The sequence below is a fragment of the Diceros bicornis genome, chromosome 22 (assembly GCF_020826845.1).
Source record: "Diceros bicornis minor isolate mBicDic1 chromosome 22, mDicBic1.mat.cur, whole genome shotgun sequence".
Taxonomy (NCBI): Eukaryota; Metazoa; Chordata; class Mammalia; order Perissodactyla; family Rhinocerotidae; genus Diceros; species Diceros bicornis.
Window position 1 is genome coordinate 59185715 of NC_080761.1, and position 18092 is coordinate 59203806.

General features: G+C 42.4%; 1 protein-coding gene across 3 annotated transcripts in view; it reads right to left on the reverse strand.

The window, feature by feature from the left end:
* The window catches only part of CENPP (centromere protein P), a 212276-nt gene that overhangs the window by 78470 nt on the left and 115714 nt on the right, over positions 1-18092 (reverse strand). The gene's annotated exons all lie outside the window — the stretch shown is intronic.

Below are 18092 nucleotides of genomic sequence, written 5' to 3' on the forward strand. Positions count from 1 at the left end.
CCTGGTTTTGAGAACTGTACTATAGTTAAGCATATAGTTATTACCAATAGGAGAAACTGGGAGAAAGGTATATGTGAATTCTATACTATTTTTGAAACTTTTCTGTAAGTCTGAAATTTCTGTGTAAATCTAAAAAGTTTAACAGTATTTCAAGATCACCATTTTTCTTTACTCAAGATCAAAAGAGTTTATTGAAAGCAGTGGAGTTTGCTTAAAATGTAAGTTAATTTTCCTTGACTATAACCTTGTAAATGTAAACCTAATGCATGATTTTTTGAAAATTTTTGTTCCATTGGTCATTGTTAGTACCTATCTTCTTTGCCCTAATTTGTTTTAATGTATCCTTTTATTCAGTTCAATTTAATATACAGCGACTGGTATTTACTATGTACTAGACCTTACCAAAACCATATATTAAAATTTTCATTATGTAATGATCTTTTATCTTTATTTCTAAAATAATTTAGAAAAGACACATATAGAAACTATGTTGACTTCTTTTGTTACTCTCAGTTTTGTGTCTTGAACCAGAGAAGAATGAAAAGCATCTGGGAAGTGTGGTGTGTACAGTGAGTGTGGTTATTGTTACTAAACTTTCATAGAAAATTGAGAGCCACCAGCACATTCAACCAAAGTTGACTGATTCCTAGGCAACTTTCAAGATGTGAAAGTTTGATCCCATTTGAGCTAATGTTATTTCCAAGCCCTTCTTTCTAAGCCGCCTCTCTTAATATCCAGGATTTTGAGATTACAACATGAATAAGAATAATAATATGGTAAAGATGTTAGAACCAAAGGTCAGAGGCTTAAGCCAGGTGGCTAAAAACAGAAATAGAATCTTATGGAACAAAAAGTTGATACTTACAACCAGATTAGCCATGTAGGAGCATTATTAATTTAAACTGGCCAAGTTGAATATAAGAGATAGGCAAAAACAAGAAGATACGGTTATTCATTCATTTCACAAGAACCCCTGTGCAACGCTTCCTGCTGCGTGAATATAAATGCATGACATAAATGGGTTAAGGCAATCTTAGTGGTAAACAAAACCAGTGTCAGAGAGGACTTAAGCTGAATAAGGGGAGTCAACAGAATTGGCACCTTGGGACAACTCAGGAGTACTGAATCACTCCTGCATTCGTTTCTCATTTGACTTGAATCAGCTGTGTTCCACTGTTCTTGAGAGATAGGGATGCACACATCAGATGAGGTCTCTGCTCCCTGGGAACGCATAGTGTGGTGGGGCAATAAGCAGGAAATCAAACAGACAAATCAACGGGCAGGTGTGATGAAGTCAGTAAAACAGGGTGGTGATGCAGGAAGCATGCTGAGGTCCCAGACCCCTCTGCTTGGGCCCGGGACCCGAGATCCTGGGTCTCACGAGTGTGCAAGCCACACAAGTCACAATAAGATGTGGCCATCCCCAGCAGCCTCAAGTGACACCAGGCCCAGGTACACACTGAGACCCTACTGTGCACTCAGGATACCCTGTCGGGAGCAGAATCTCTGGAAAGACCAAAAATCCGAATGAATGATGGAAGCTTTGTTCTTAAGTTGGAAGATGCTTTTATTTCAACTGATTTTATAATTTAAAATATAAAATACATCGAGCATTGAATTTGTTCAGCCTTGAAATTTCATCACGCTCTGGAGAGGAAGTTTTAATGCCATTTAAAAAGAAGTGATAAATGTCTTTGTAGCAGACATTCTTCACCATATAATGCTAAAAACAGATGCTCTGATTGGCTTCAGAAACATGCTGTAATTACGAACACATATGTAGACTGGTCTAGCCATGGTCTGAAAACACGAATGGTGTGTCATCTGTGCACGCAGGTGCAAGGAACGCTAACTGTATTTTGAATGCTGAGATTTGGCTTATTGTAGATAAGAAGACTATTTCAGAGAGCACTAAAGATATGGTGAAAGGTGCGTGCAGCTTGGAGTCATGAGGAAACAACTGCACCAGGAGTCAGGACCTGGGGCCCATCCTGGTCTCCAACAACTTACTGTGCAGCCACTTTATTTGTCTGGGGTCACTTGATTCAGTTATGAGGCACCATGTTTGGAGCAGGTCAGTGGTCCTCAAGCATGGCTCATGGGGTTTCATGGGGCCCTGGGGGGAAGTGCCCCTGAAGAGGAAGCACAGATTCTCTTCAGACAAAGCAGCTTTGCTACCATCACACAGGGCTGGCTGCTCCTGCCCCCTCCTTTCTTAGAATCAAGGGACAAGGTACTATCTAACGACATACCGAGTTTTAAGATTCACAAAGAACATGCAGCCAAAGCCCCTGGTCCTTCCCCAATGCTCTGCCCAGCTCTTCCCCTCTCCCAGAGCACGAGCTGGAGAGCTTTGGCCTCAGGAAACACTTCTCAGGTGCACGGATTACAGCTGCCTGGATGCAGCCACCTCCGAGCATGCAGGGCAGGGAAGTTTAGTTGGTGTGTCTGTTCTTTTGGGGTGGGATCACGCCTCAGCAGCTCTGCAACAACCCAACACTGCTGACCTCTGACCTGAAACACCAGAAAGGCAGTCAGCTGAGTGTCCTTCTGTCGGACGGGCACAATGTGTCACCGTGCTGCAGGGCTCACACACTGGGCTCACATCTTCCGTCTCTGCTAGACCTCAAGACTCCCTCAGGAGCAGGCAGTTCAGGAAGCTGGGGTAAGGGTGGGTGGGTGGCACTCGAGAGCAATAGGGAGTACGTGGCTGAGTCTGGACTTAACCTGCATCTTCTGACTGAAGTCTGAAAAGCGAAAGTCTGGACATCTGAGTGGGCATGGCGTACCTTCGAATGTGAGGGCGCAGGGCACGTGCTGCGGCAGGTGCTGCCAATAGGAGAGAGGGAGATACAACCAGCTCTCTTTGGGCTTGCATTGTCAAATGACTCCACACACCTCACCTTAGAAGTCAGCCTTGTGAAGTCAGTTAATCACTTAAGATGACTACCTTCATTAATGTGGAAAATGCCACCCACAACATGAGTTGAAATCTGCCTATGTGCAGTGTCCTCGGGTCCGCATGGACACCTGTAAGAGCAGTGAGGTCAAGATGATCACCCCATTCACACACAGAATGCTAATTTAAGCACAGCAAATTTAGATCAGGAGTAACAAAGGAAGCCAGTGGTGTAAGATGGAAAACAATTAGCACTGAGCTTGAGGCTTGAGCGGGGCCTTGAAATAGGATTTGAATCAGTTGAGGGGAGGGAATAGATGACTGAAAGAGACGTGAGCCACAGACGGTTGAGGTCCACTGGTGGAGGACAAATGACACAGGAAATACGAGGCCTGGGAGGGCTTGGGAGACCAGGAAAAGGCGGCCAGATGGTTGACATGAGAGATGTGGCACACCACCAAGAAACGAAGCAGGGAGTGTGTCTGGAGAGCCATGGTTTCAGGAAGAAAAAGAGCCACCACTGCAATAATCTAGAAACAGAGTACGTGGGACCACACAGCACAGGCAACAGGAAGAACAAGCAGGAACAGGTATGATAGAGACATCGAAAGAAACATCAGGTAAGGGACACAAAGAAGAGAAGGGAGCCAAAGAGGAGAACTGGTCTGAGTCTCAGTGATGCTGCCAAGAAGTTGAGAGAAAGGGACAGTTGGGCGAGAATATGCTGAAGTTGGTGTTCAGGCAGAAGGATGGGAGGAGCGGTAAAGACGGGAATGCATGTGGCCCGGCCAGAGCAGAATCCACAGGCAAGGAAGCACACCAAGGGGCATGTGATGAGAAGGGCAGGGGAGCCAACCCTAATGGGCGCCAGCCCCCAATTTCAAGGGGAGTGAAGGAGTCAAGTCCACTGCAAGTCTCCATCTGACCTGAGCCATGGTCAGGCCTTGTGGAGCTTCCAGAGCAGAAGACAAGCTGCGCCTCGAAGCCTGGCTCTTCCATAGCGCCCCGACCCCTCGCTGCTCGGCCTTTGTGCCACCACCCTGGTGACAGACAGATCTGAAATTATGAGTTAGGTCACTATTATTTCTTTGCATAGTGGGGTATTGCATGGTAGACGGGTAGGGGGTGTATCTTGTTTCTCTAAAAAGACAGTAAAACTTTGAAGAACAGAGACAATTCATTTCTGGATCCCTGCATTCTGTGCACAAAGTAGGTGTTAAAATGACTATTGATCCCCTACTCTAAATGGATCAGCTCGTGAACTGCCCAAAGTTGATGTTAACACTACTCCTAAATAAAACAGAAAGGAATCTGAAAAGTTTAAGGATTTTCAAAGGAAAAGTGAGAAATTGAACTGGAAAAGATTTATACAGGGTCATAAAATTAATAAGCAATAATTTCTCTTAATACTTCTTCACATGGACATCAGAAAGCACAGAGTATATTTTATAAACAATTAAGTCAAGCTTTGACAACCATTAATACTTAGTAATCAACTAACTGTTCTGCATAATAGCAACATTGACTACGTTTTCCAAAGCCATCAATTAAACATACCATGAATTACTAGGTTCATAGATGCTGACATAAAAGAAAGAAATACTCAAATTCTGCTGTTTAAGTGAAACCTCAAAGGGCCGGGTAAAATCCTCTGTGATAGCTATTCTGCCTCTTTCCCTTATTCAGAAAACAGTCAGCATGTCTCCTCACAGAAGTATGGACAGATGGATGGTGACAATTACACATCTGTCCACAGCTGAATGTGAATTCAGATCCTCCATCAACTTGAAATTCAAAAATACTAAAAGCGCCCAGGACTATGGCCAGAAGTTTCTGGACAGCTCTAACCTACACCAGATGACTCCAGGGGCCCTTAAACCCTGAAGTCCATGAAACGTGAGGTCCATTTCTTGTAGTGAAAAGACATGGAATCCTTCTTAGCTGTGGACTTGGCCAAGTCACTGAGACTGATTTCCAGTTTCCTCACCCATGAAATTGGGGGGAACAGCATTTCCTTCCAAGTCTGCTGGGAAGGTTAAATGAGGTGATGTTCATGACAGTGCTGGGCACAGGGTGGCCGTCAGATAAGGTGAGTGTCCATTCCTTCATCGATAGGAGTCAAGGAACCAGCAGACAGGAAGGTTCATGACTTACTCAAAGCTGCCAGGCCTCTTAATATGGAAGATATTAATTATTCAAGGAAATTGATTCCTTAGATTGTGAAATACAGTGGGAAAAGGAGAGGGCCAGTTACACTGAGACAGGGGTCAGCAAACGCTCTCCCTAGAGGCCACATTGTGGCTCTCCAGAGCTTGGCGGCCTGTGCGCTGTGTACACTCACCTCCTTTGCAAAGAGCAGAGTGAAACCAGCGCAGAATGTGCTCAAGCAGGGGCTCCATCAACGCAGTGTGACACGGGGACTCAGAGTCTAAACTATTTCTCGTCAGAGACATGGGAGCAGTTTAACAGCAGATTTTTTTTTAAAATCCTGATTATAGGAAAGAAAACTAAGTCTGACTGGTAAATGTGATTCACTGTGATTCCTTATAACACCTAAAAAGGGGAAAAACTGTATTTAAAATAGCTAGCCAAACTACAAGAGAATTTGATCAAAAACCCTGTCTTGCGGACAGATTCCTACCTCAGAGATAACCCAGGAACGGGTCCTCAGGGGCAGGGTGAGAGTCTGCATATAAGTCTTGGTCTCCCTTGGTCTCCCGGCTCTCCCAGAGCCGGGCACAGCATGCTCTGGGCAGATGGTTCTCCTGGGAGGTTAAGTATTTCATTAATGGTCCTGTGAAGATCAGCGTAAACTGAACCTAATCCAACAGATCCAGAGGCATTTGGTAAAAGATTTTCAGAGAAAGCAACATCTACTGTAAATGGTGTAGTCATGTGTCAGCACACGTTCGATCCTACATGACTTGAACAACACTTTGGCATATTCTAACATACTACTCACATGTCTTTGCTCCCACATGCTGAACAGGAACAGCTGAGACTGTAAGTCATGCTGGAATTTAGTCCGTTACACACTGCTATTTGCAGTGAATGTTTCTAAGTCAGTAAATAGAGCTTAGTGATTACACAACTAAAAAATAAAGGCAGGACTATTTCTTCTTTGAAGTTATGTTTCTCTCTCTACATGGAAATGAATAAATCAAAACTTACAGTCTAGCATATTTTTTCCTTTGTACAAAATGTGAAGAATGTGAATCCACACAAGGGAAAGCAGACTGTATTAAAAATAACATGTGATTGCACTAAACACATATTAGTTTGGAAAAGGAAAGGAATACATCATGTTATTAAAATGTCATGGTGTGTTTCTAAGTAACAGAATCTCTGTGGTCAAATAAACTTACATTAAACTATCAGCTGATACAGGCAAATCTTTTTATAAGTTGGAATCTGCTGAAGGTTTATTTCTTTTACACAAGTTTTATATAAGTTCACAATTACAAAATTTATACGTGAACTGTCTGAAATGCTAATTTAACTAGTACTGTGATACTCAGAATAAAGAATGCATTAAAAATTGTACATCTATTCCAGGGTAGCAGTTCTTAACTATTTGAAGGACAGACCCCTTTTAGGATAAGATGAAAGCTATAATGGATCCTCTATGCAGAAACATACACACATACAAATGCTTTGCATGCATCAAAAGACTCATAAAACCTTTCCCAAATCCTCTAGTGTTTCCCAAATCCTAGTTAAGAAACTCTACTTGGGTAACATCTTAATTAACTTAAAACAAATTTTACATGTCAATATTTCACTAGAGTTAAGGATTAATCAGAGTTAACACTAATCTAAAGCAAATTACCTTATTTCTCACAATTACTTAGCATTTATTCCCCCATTTATTTAGCAATATATATATATATTTTTTTGAAGAAGACTGGCCCTGAGCTAACATCTATTGCCAATCCTCCTCCTTTTTCTCCCCAAAGCCCCAGTAGGTAGTTGTATGTCATAGTTTCACATCCTTCTAGTTATTTAGCAATATTTTTAAGGCCAAAGAAAAGGTGAATAATACAATGAACATCTACATACTCTTTATCTACATCGACTAATTAGTACTATTTTATCACATTCATTTTTTCTTTCTCTTTCCATATCCAAATCTATACATATATACATACACATACATCTATTTGCAGGGGACAGGGGCTGGACCATTTGAATGTAAGTTGCAGATATCATAACATGTCACCCTAATACTTCATTATGAATCTCCTAAGAACAAGGACATGTTGTTTTATAACCATGAGACAATTATCACATTCTCTCACATTATCAAGTCCAAGAAACTTAACATTGATTCAGTATCATCTAACATATAGTTCATATTCAGATTTTCCCAACTGTCCCAACCATGTCTTCAATTGCTGTGTGTGTGTGAGGTTCAAGACCTAAACAGAGTCCACATACTGCTCCTTCTCTCCTGTAATCTACAGTAGCAATTCCCTGCCTACGTGACTGTTTCACACCTTCACTTTTTTGAAGGGTCCAAGCCAGCTGTCTTGTAGAATGTCCCCTACTCTGCAGTTGTCTGATTATTTCCTCATGATTAGAGTTAGGTAAAACATTTTTGGCAAGAATCCCACATAGGTGATGTCACGTACTTCTTCCTTTTGCATCATATCAGGAGGCACAAAATGTCGGGCTGGCCCGTCACTGCTGATGCTGAGACACTGGGTTAAGGTGGTATCTTCTTTCCCTTGTAATTAAGAAATAGTCTGCTAGGTAAGACTTTGGGTCTGTGTGAGTATCTTGCCATTCAATAACCTTTCCCCTAGTGGTTTTAGCTTCCACTGATTGTCTCTGCCTGTGTCAGCTGCTGCAGTGGAGGATCACAGTGGTGATTTTCTAATTATGATTCCTTCGTACTCACTAGTTGGCATGCTTCTATAGTAGGAGCTCTGATCCTTTTGACTCTTTTCTCTGTTATTTTGCACTTGACATTTTATAACCCATTGCCATCTTTATTCTTTCTAAGACACTCAAACTGTGCCTTCATGCTGGCTTCTATGTTCTCTTCACATGTCCACAGTAATCTCTGTGCACTTTCGTGCCTGTTGGTACAAGGAGATGTTTCAGGCACACCTTATACCTTCCCTGTCCTCCATCTGTTACTCGCCATTTCTCCCAGGAGCCTTGGCCCTTTTAGCGGGAAACAGTCCTCAGAAACACAGCTCTGGAAGGTAGATGTGCTCACTGCTTTCAGGTCTCCTCAGTGGAAAGCACGAGGAAATTTATTTAAAACAAAACCATTACTTGTACCCATTCCTCAAAGCAAACTGACTTTTGAGGTATTACTTAAAAATATTTGATACCCACACAATGTTATAAACTAAATTGTATAAGTCATTCGTTTTTCACAAATTTAACTCAATTCATTTTAAATGACAATTTATGGCATTAATTCATTTTCAGAATGAAACCTCCAACAGGATGATGACAGGAGCTCAGCCTGTGAGTTGCAGAAGTCCTCACCAGCACAGTGGGTGGAGGAGGGAGGGCAGCTGAGAACCAGGGACCAGGAGCCCATCTGAAGGTGGCTGCTGCCCTGAGCTCAGCCAGTTGCTGGAACTGCACAAGAATTCAAGGCTGGCTATGTAAGATTGATTTTTTAAGATATACTGTAAATTTGGACTTTGATACAAAATTTCCTGGTTTTGAAAAATACCATATGCTCCAAACAAAACACATCTGCAGGCTGAATACTGCCCATGGGTCATGACCTAGAGTATAAAGTCAATTCATTATACACCAGAGCCTAGTGCACCATGAGGGATGCTCAAACATTCAAAACAACCCATGAAATCATATCCACTCCTTTCAGAAGTCTCTGTGAGTGCCTACTACTACATACAACCTCCAGGTTATGCATAAAGACCATACATTATTTACATCCTAGGATTTGATGGCCTAGAACATTCTTAAACTAGGTATCTGCAAGGCACGCTCCCTCACATCCCTCAGGGCTTCCCTGACACCCTGCCCAATTCTGCTTTTCTCCACAGCACTTACACCATTTGTTGAATGAATGGAGGGACCAACAGATTCCTTGTAGTTACTGTTACCGAGAGACTGTTACACAATCCATGCCAACATACTTAGAAAGTTAGGGAAGAGGGGGAGGAAACACCAGGTACTGGCTGATGACCACCACAAAACTCAATTGCCTGAGTGATATCTGAGCTTGCAGAGGTGTTACACGTGGCCACAGTCACCCCTACTCCTCGCCCATTGGATTCTTAATCTGCATGAGATGTGTCTAAGGTCCTGTCCAGTCATCATTCGTTTGGACTTAGACCACTGTTCTCCATTTCTTCACTAGGAAAGGTCAGGAAAGGGTCTTAGAAATTATGTGTAAGCTTGGCTTAAGCAATTTATTTTTCTTTTCATCATGGTTGGAATATATTGGGCCATGCAAGAAATTTGTGTTGAAGGTCCTTTTATGGCAATCAATGTTTCTGTTCATAAAATGTCAGTACAGAGAATATTCCTTTTTCAGTTTTGTAATTTATCTTCTTGTTCACAACATAATAATGTACAGATAATCTGTGATTCCTAAAGATATTGTTTGATATAGTAAATTTAGACCAAAGCCTGATGAGCCAAAAACCAAAAATAAAAATAACAAACAAACATGTAGAAAAGAATTAGGTCCTCTCTGTAGGACTCCTACAGGAACCAAAAAACAGAAGGTTCTCTCCTCACAATACTTTAGAGAGAGGAGGTACACTGTGCCTGGAATGACAACCTGCCAAGGCGTGGAGAAAAACTCCAGTTTCTTTCCAAATGGTGTGTCCGCACATGCTGGGCCACCTCTGCAGTTGAGAGGTGAACCCCCCCACCCCACAGCCCCAAGACTTTGGGAAGGGGTTCTTGGCCCTGGGTGGTCCCTCTAGCCAACTGTCTGCAGAATAGAGTGAGTAAGCCAAATACACCCGGCATTATACTCCAGGGCCTATTTCTTTCCCAAGCCCTTTGACCCAAGATCAAAGCAAGATGCTCGAGAAGGACAAGCTCAGGGCCACAGTGGGGAGAGGAGAAAGAAGCTATAATACACCTTCAGAAACACAGTGTCATAGGAAGTGCCTCCCAGCTCTCTAGAACCCCACCAAGAAGGGCTGTGCAGACCACACAACTGAGAGGAGAGTGATATGGACATACCATGTGAGCAGAGGCCAAGGTAGAGAGTGGGAAGCACACGTCCCACAGAGAGGAGGAGCTGCCACTTAGCCCTAGCCGAGTGCTGCCATGCAAAAGCAGGAGCTACACACTGGCAAAGCTGTACTTTTCAAGAGAAGTTGAAACCTCATAATTTTTTTGTGTGTGTGAGGAAGATTGTCCCTGAGCTAACATCTGTGCCAATCGTCTTCTATTTTGTATGTGGGATGCCGCCACAGCATGGCTTGATGAGCGGTGTGTAGGTCCGTGCCCAGGATCCGAACCCATGAACCCTGGGCTGCTGAAGCAGACTATGTGAACTTAACCAATATGTCACCAGGATGGCCCCAAAACCTCATAATTTTTAAATACAGCAATTCCACCTAACAAATATGCATATACATGAGCCTCAAAGGATAGATTAAAAAATGCTGAAATGTTCATAGCTGCACTCCAAATGGGAATTAACCCAGTTGAATACATACATAAAATACATAATTTGTGGCATATTCATATAATAGAACACCATCCAATAATGAGAAGGAACAAACTATTCCTAGCCACAATGACCTAGATGGATCTGAGAAACACTGAATGAAGACCAGAGAGAAGGCACTGTATGGCCACTTATACAGAGTGCAGGAGACAAGCTATGGTGTTGAAGCCAGGCAGCAGCCTCTCTGAAGAGACTAATTCTGAGGAGCACTTCAGGAGCGCTGGGATTTCCCGATCAGGTGCAGTTTGTGAAAATTAATTGAGCTATACCATTATGATGTGTTTTTTTTTGTAATACACATTTCAGTTAAAAGTTAAAAGACAAAACACTGTGCAGGACAAACGAATTTTGCCCAAGAGCTTCCCATTTATGGCTGCTGCTCTGATGGAACTCAGGTTAATAAAATCCAGTTCAACTTTCACAACGTCCCAATCCATCAAGGTAACAGATACACATTTTGAACTAAACATAACTGAGCAAATAGGAACATGAACGTCCTAAGCAAACAGGAGGGCTGCCTCCCCCAGGTGCTGCACCTTAAGAGGGCCTGAAACTCTGCAGGAGCCAGCATAGCGACTTGTCCAAAGTGATGGCCAAGGAAGGGTGCCTGGAGAAGCGGGGCCAGCCGCCCCACACATCGGGGCACAGCACCCTCTCTATGGCTGCAGTTGCCTCGCTTCAACACGTGCCATTTCTCTGGGAGGGGGGAAAGGACAGTCAGATCCTTCAAGGCAGGAGAAGAGACTCTGCTAACCCTCTGGAAATGTGCTTAGCAAACAGGCTGGCCCCCCAAATCTGTACATTGGGAAGATCTGTTGGCCTCACCTAGCACTGGTGAGTCTTTCTCACCAGACAGAAAAATGTCCTCTCTCAAAAGATAGTGTCTTAGCTGACGTCGGAACTGGGCATTCTCTCAGGAGCAAATGGGAAATGGTGTGCTAACAATACTTTTCTTCTCAGAGAATGATGTCTTCCTGCTCCCATGTCCTCCCCAAACGCCATGTGGTCACAGCTGATACTCTCTTGAAGAGGGAAAGTCCAAGCGGGCGCCCCCGGATTGGCGTGTCTGTGTCTTGTGTCACAGCCTGTAGACCGGGCCGGGGGCATTACGTAGGGCCTGGTCTGCAGTTCCCCTGACATGCCTACGGTAGGGTTAAACGCTTTTAAAGGAAAAGCATACTAGAGAAGTATGCTTGAAGTGACAACTCGTCATCAGAAGAAAACTACAGCACAGCTCCTTTCTCAGGTACATCTGGAATTTGGGTTTATACTTCAATAATTTTGGTACTCTTTACTAAGATTGATAAATATTTTGTTAGTCTATATAGGGTGAGTGTTTTTTAAATTTATAATTTATAAGTATTCATTCATTTAAGAATTTCATAAAGTATTTTTTCATATCAGGTATTTCTTGAATGACTTGGACTGCACTTTCAATGGCCAGTTGCCATGCATTATTAAACTCCCTTTTTTTCTTCGGAATCTTCCAGTAGACGTCTAGAGTTTAGCTAGAAGTCTTGGCTACGATACAAACAGTGATGGAAAACACATGAGCAGTAACAAGTTTTAATCTTGCTCCTCAGTACTACCATGGGCTAATCTGTGGAAGCAGCTTACTCCAGTGTCACCAGGGTGCAGCCACCCCGGGCTCTGCAGAGGAGTGTTTTTCTTTAAATGAACACATTCTCATCTTTTCTTCTTAAGGAGGCTCTGAGAACATTCACATTATAGAAAAGTTGTACATGGTGGAAAATTCTGCTTTCAAGAGGACTTACTCTCTTCTTACAAGGTATGTTTTCATGTCTTTTTTTAATGCACAAAAGTGTACAATTATTTTATACAATTATACAATTGTATAATGTGTACAATTATTTTATAGGCCATACTAAGGGGACATTAATGTTATTAATGTAAATGTTTATACACTATATGATAAAGTTTAAAGTTTATTTGTATAATTTCTTAAAAATCAGCATTTAAATACACATCAACCTAAAATTACTCTAGATTTTGTTTTATATACAATGAATTTATTTTCAATATAAATTGTGACTTGTTTTTTTTACAGCTAACTGAAAACCTGTCATTATATTTTACCATAAATGTTAACAGGATTGATTTTAAAAATCATTTAAACAAATATCTTGTATGTTCTTTTAGGAAAATAACATTACCTTAATAATTAATGATAATGAAGTTTGGGGATATCACAAATACATTAAATGAAACTAAATATTTCTTTCAAAATGTAAAACTATGATGTTTTCTAATATTTTTTCAAAATGTATGAATTATTCAAATGTAGTTTTTAGTTACATATGTGAATATTCACATTTTCCCTTGATAAATGTCTTCCTTATTCTTTTGTAATGAAATGGCACTGGACAGTTAAAATGAAAATCCACACAATTCCAAGAAAGAATATTTCTCAGCAATAATTTAACTAGCTCTATATTGAATATGAAAAATTAGGAACTTCTTTTCACAAAATCCATACAGTCAGAATTTAAAACAAAGATTTTCTTTATCCCCTCTCGAAGTCAATTTTTTATTAAATCTTAGATTTAAAAAAATTAAACAATGTACTTGATATTCTACTTCCTCATAATCTAAATAGAGCACAGCATTCTTTCTTGTTAATGTATTCAGAGTTGTGGCAGCCATAAACAGTGGCCACATGGTGTAGGATTCAGTCACAAAGAAACCTGAGGGGTCTTTATCTCTCTAAAAATCAAGTGCTTTTTGTTTTGGTTTTTGTTTTTCTTTTTATCCCACCAAGAATCATTGAGTTGTTTGAAAAAAAAGAAAGAAAGAAAAATAAATCATAAGCCCACACACGTGACAGCATCCTGATATTTTCAGTCTGTGTTCGGTATCTGGAATGTGAAGTGGTGGTGGAAAGAAGAGGGGTGTGCAGTCTTCTGTTACAACTACCGACTGCATCAAAAGGAAGACTCACCTGGCCTGAGGTCTGAGACAAAACAGAACCTCACATGCACAAGTCTTAAGGCGCCAGAGGAAGCAGTAGAAAAGGAAGGGTAGGAGGTTGTTTTTAAGACAGCAGCAAGGTTGCTCAGACGCACTGAACGTCTGATGGAGGACAAAATTGGTATAAAAGGAAAAGCAGCCAGCAAGCTCTTTAATCAGATGCTATTTACATTTCTAAGGTAAAGTTAATTATTTCTTTAAGGAAAGCTAGTCTGTAAAAGCATCAGTTTCCATGACAAAAGATATTGTGAGTTTCCAAAGGCAAGTCTAGACGTTTAACTCCCTTGTTCACTCACAAGGCTGAGCCTTGAGGACCCCTGAAGTTGGTCTGGATCCCTCTGTGAGTACACAGAACATGTCTACCACATCTATATACTGAAGACCACTCCTGGTGCTTGTGCACTGACAGAATATTGCAGGCAAGGGAAAAGTTGCCAAGTGGACCTTTAAGCACAAGATTTAAAAGCACAGTGACTTATTTTCCTAATAATAGTGTCTGGGAGGAAATACCATTTCACTTAGACAAATTTTCCATTCTAAGTCTGTGGAACATTTAAGTGGAAAATAGGAGCTTATGCAAATTCAGAAAGACACTTCTCAGCTACATTTCCAGTCCTGAGAACCTGGCTAAACCTCCCACCCCATCCTCTCTGAGGAGAGTCTGGTTACTGTCTGGAAGTCACTATGGGATTGAGATCTGCTTGGAGGAGGCGGAGCAGTCGGGTAGACAATGCAGGAGTGAGGAGGCCGGCCCCAGCTTCTCCTGCCGTAGAAGAGGACAACGGGAGAAAAGTCTCGAAGGCCTCTCCTGGCTCCAACATGCCAGGGTTTATTACTAACAGCAGCAGCACTGAGATAATAGTCCAAATATTATTTTGATTAAGAGAAACTTGAAACCAAAATCCAAAGCTCTCCATGAGTAAGAAACTGGCAAAACTGGTCTAAATGGACCAGTTTTAGAAGAGTCTTTAGAAGAAGACTCAAGGAAATACCGAGTCTTCCTGGGAACAACACATAAATATTTTTAAAGGCTTTAAAAATAACACACTCTAAATACTGCCAAAACTAATCAAACAAGAGCTTGAGCCATACGAATAAACTCCAAATTTAAAAATAAGACAAACTGAGAGTCACATCATTTACAATGAGAAGTAATATTCTTTATATTCTTCCTGAATAATAGGGAAAAAACACTGCTATACAGTGTTCCCTCCTGGACATCCCAATATTTTTCTACTGATAAAACTTGCTCAACTAGAATAGGGGGAGGTTTGCGGTCTACAATCACTTGTACCTTATCATCTCAGATGAAGGGTGTAAACGGTGAATTCCTCTTGGAATCAAGGTTTGCCTGACTTCTCTTTTTAAGCAACCAGGATAAGAGCATGCAAAAAGATCAGATTACTTTTATATGGCTAACAGAAGACAGAACTAGCACAGAGAGAAGAATGTGCCAGAAGGTGTTTCTGGTCTCAAAATGAAGAATTTCATCGACCACAGATGGACAACAGTGGAACTGGATGCCTCTTGAGGAGGTGTGCTCCCTGAGTCCCCTCAGTGGAGTCATGCAGAGTGGACAGGCTATCAGGTCCAGATTGTTCTGGAGGAACCTCCAACACTGGGAGGGAGTTTCAACTAGATGACATTTCCTGCTTCCCCAGGTCTCCGCTCTCACTCACTAGGGAAGGGCCCAGGAAGGCACGACAGGTGGTTGCTCCCACTAGCCAGCAACCGGAAAGCTTCCAACCACCACAGACACGCCACTGCCTAACCTAACAGGCCAGAGTCTCCACCTCATTGAAGGCAGGGAGGGTCTCATGTAAGTTACCAGTCTAAGAAAGAAGAGAGAGGAAGGAGGGACACTGGCTAATGCTCCTCCTGACCCCATGGGTGGGCTGGTCAGCAGTCCTTCAGGAGGGGACGTGCAAGAGAAACACGCCCCGAGATGCCTGGCTTCCTTCTTCTGCGTCACCTGTGCGCTCCAGCCTTCTCTGTCCTCCCAGCTCTGCTCCTCACACCAGTCCCTCCATGCCTGTCATACCTACTCTGCTCCTCATTCAAGCCTGCACCCTGTTCCGGGCTCTCCTGGGTCACAGGGCAATGTGACTGCAGCAGGGAGGGAAGGAACCCAGGGTTTACAGAAGGAGCGACGACCAGTCCCGGCCCCACTGCCAGGTCACAGGGAACCCGAGACGTGCCCCTGGCTTCCCATGTTGGCTCTCTAACAAATTCCTCTTATTATACACATTCTTTAACGTTCTATGGTTTTCTTAAGTCTAAATTTCAGGTATATTATGTGTTAAACAGATTTTTTCGGGTCTAGACTGGGAACCTATGGCCCATATATCTTTAAGTTTCTATAAGAAAATACTGAAACTCAAACAACAAACCAACTCAAAAATAAGTTTTTATTAAACTTTCCATCTCCCAAGGACCAGGGTAAAGTGGGGCTATGCTTCATCAAATTGTGGCCCCAAACAATTTCCCCGGTGGGCACTGCTGTTTGATTTTGGGGGGATGGTGTATGGGAAACCTTTAATTGTACTGTCTAATGCTACAGAAGTGGTAGAAAAGGCACAAGCACATGGGGGACTGGAGCAAAGACAATTTTATTGGCAGACTGATATTTAAAATATTTAAAAAGCAACATAATAATTTTAAAAATATGTACCAGAGAGAGGAAAATAACCCTTCATTCACAATCCCACTAGCCCTCTTATTAGGTTTGTGTATCCTATTTCAAACTTATCTTCATGTATGTGTATGTTTTATAGATGACTTTATTTCTAGTGGTCTCAAACAGTAAACTGAGCATTATGAGGAGTAGACAGAATCAAGGCAAAGAATTTTACTTTCAGAGTCTGGGGACCACCCATCTGGAGATTCCTCCAAACTGCCAGAGCCACAGTGTACACAGGCAACACTGTCTACTTGCAGTTTAGTTTTACTTACTAATTTGGGCATTTATTTTTCAGTTTTTCTATTAATGCACCTGACATTCAAGTATTAACTTTTAGAACAATCCCACACTTACCTGAGAGTAGTGGACTAGGAGCTGTGATTTTGTTTTCTGAGAAGTGGATAGGAAGGGGCATCTCCACCAAGAGAGCCCAGACATGCTCCATGCTTCATAGATTCCGCACCCTAATGCTATGCTTGGTACACAGCAGGCATCTGATAAATGCCCATTGAAAAACTCCAGCAACCTCAAACAAAGCCAGAGACAGGATCTCAAATGACATTTAATTCAGCAGCTTCTCTTGCCAAGGTCAGAGGCAGGTATACACCTAAAAGACAGAGAGCTGCAATGCAGAACAATGTTAAATTGGTACCAGGGACAAGCTTTGGTTTAGCCAAGGTTTCAGCTTTAGCTGAATTCAGCTTTAGCCAAAAGCTGAATTAGCTGGAGAATGAGAGTTTGGAGGTCAGGACAAAGCTGGGAACCAAGCATTAAGGAGCCAGGAACCACAGAGCAGCCTAAGGTCAAGAAACATAATGGACCAAAATTAGGCAGGCAGCCAAGAAGCAGAAATAATGCGCCAGAGACAAAGTGACACTGGAAACAAAGCCCAGTTGACCTTAACCAGGTATCCGTGCCAGGATTCCAGAGTGGAACCTGCCTGTCCCCCGGGGCCAGCTGATAGAGTTGCTGGGCCTTGAGTTGCCAGCACCTCTGTACCATACAAATCTGACCACACAACCACTCCTACTCCCACCCTCCCACGCCAAGCTGTGTGAGCCCCTTTTTGTAGAGATGCACACTGGACAGCTGTGTGTGGACTGGCTGGAGAGGAAGAGTTGAGAGTATGCCTGTGAAGCCACTGGATTTCGGGATAAAAGAAGTGAGTGCTCCCGCGTGGGCTGCAGCAGAAGACACAGAGTGGCTGGGACACATGAGCTCTAACTCGGGTTATAATTCCACTTGCTCAGGTGGCCTTGGGGAAACCACTGAAGCTCTCTGCACCTCCCATTCCTCCTGGCTAATGTGAGTGACACGTCTGAATGGAAACTTCCACAAGGCAGTGCAGAGATGGGAGTCCAAGGCTGGTTCTGAAGTGGGATTCAGAATATAAAAAGCTTTGGCTATTCTCAAACATGTCCTGTAACCTCCTCTTTCCCAGCACAGTCAAGCGTGGGTTAGCGCATGGAAACCTCACCTATCAAGCTGGTGTTGTCCAGCCACCCAGTGGGCAAAACGTTCATGTTGTCATTTAGATTTCTAAGAATTAAATAATGTTAATTATCAGGTTAATAAGTGATGACAGTAGGTTTTTTTAACCTTCCTCTGGTGATTAAAAGACATACCACATAAAATGAATATTTCAATTAAGTTAATTAATTCATTTCTGATTCCTAAGTCCAGAAAAAGCAAGGCAGTGGAGAGACATTAAAGCTGATTTCTGGGTTCTGGGAAATTGGAAGGAGCTGGCATGATTCAAGGATTTGGGGGGCCAGGTCTTCCTGAGGCTGGACCAACTCTGACTGGCCCTGGAAGTCCTTCACGGCAAAGGTACTGTCTAGTGC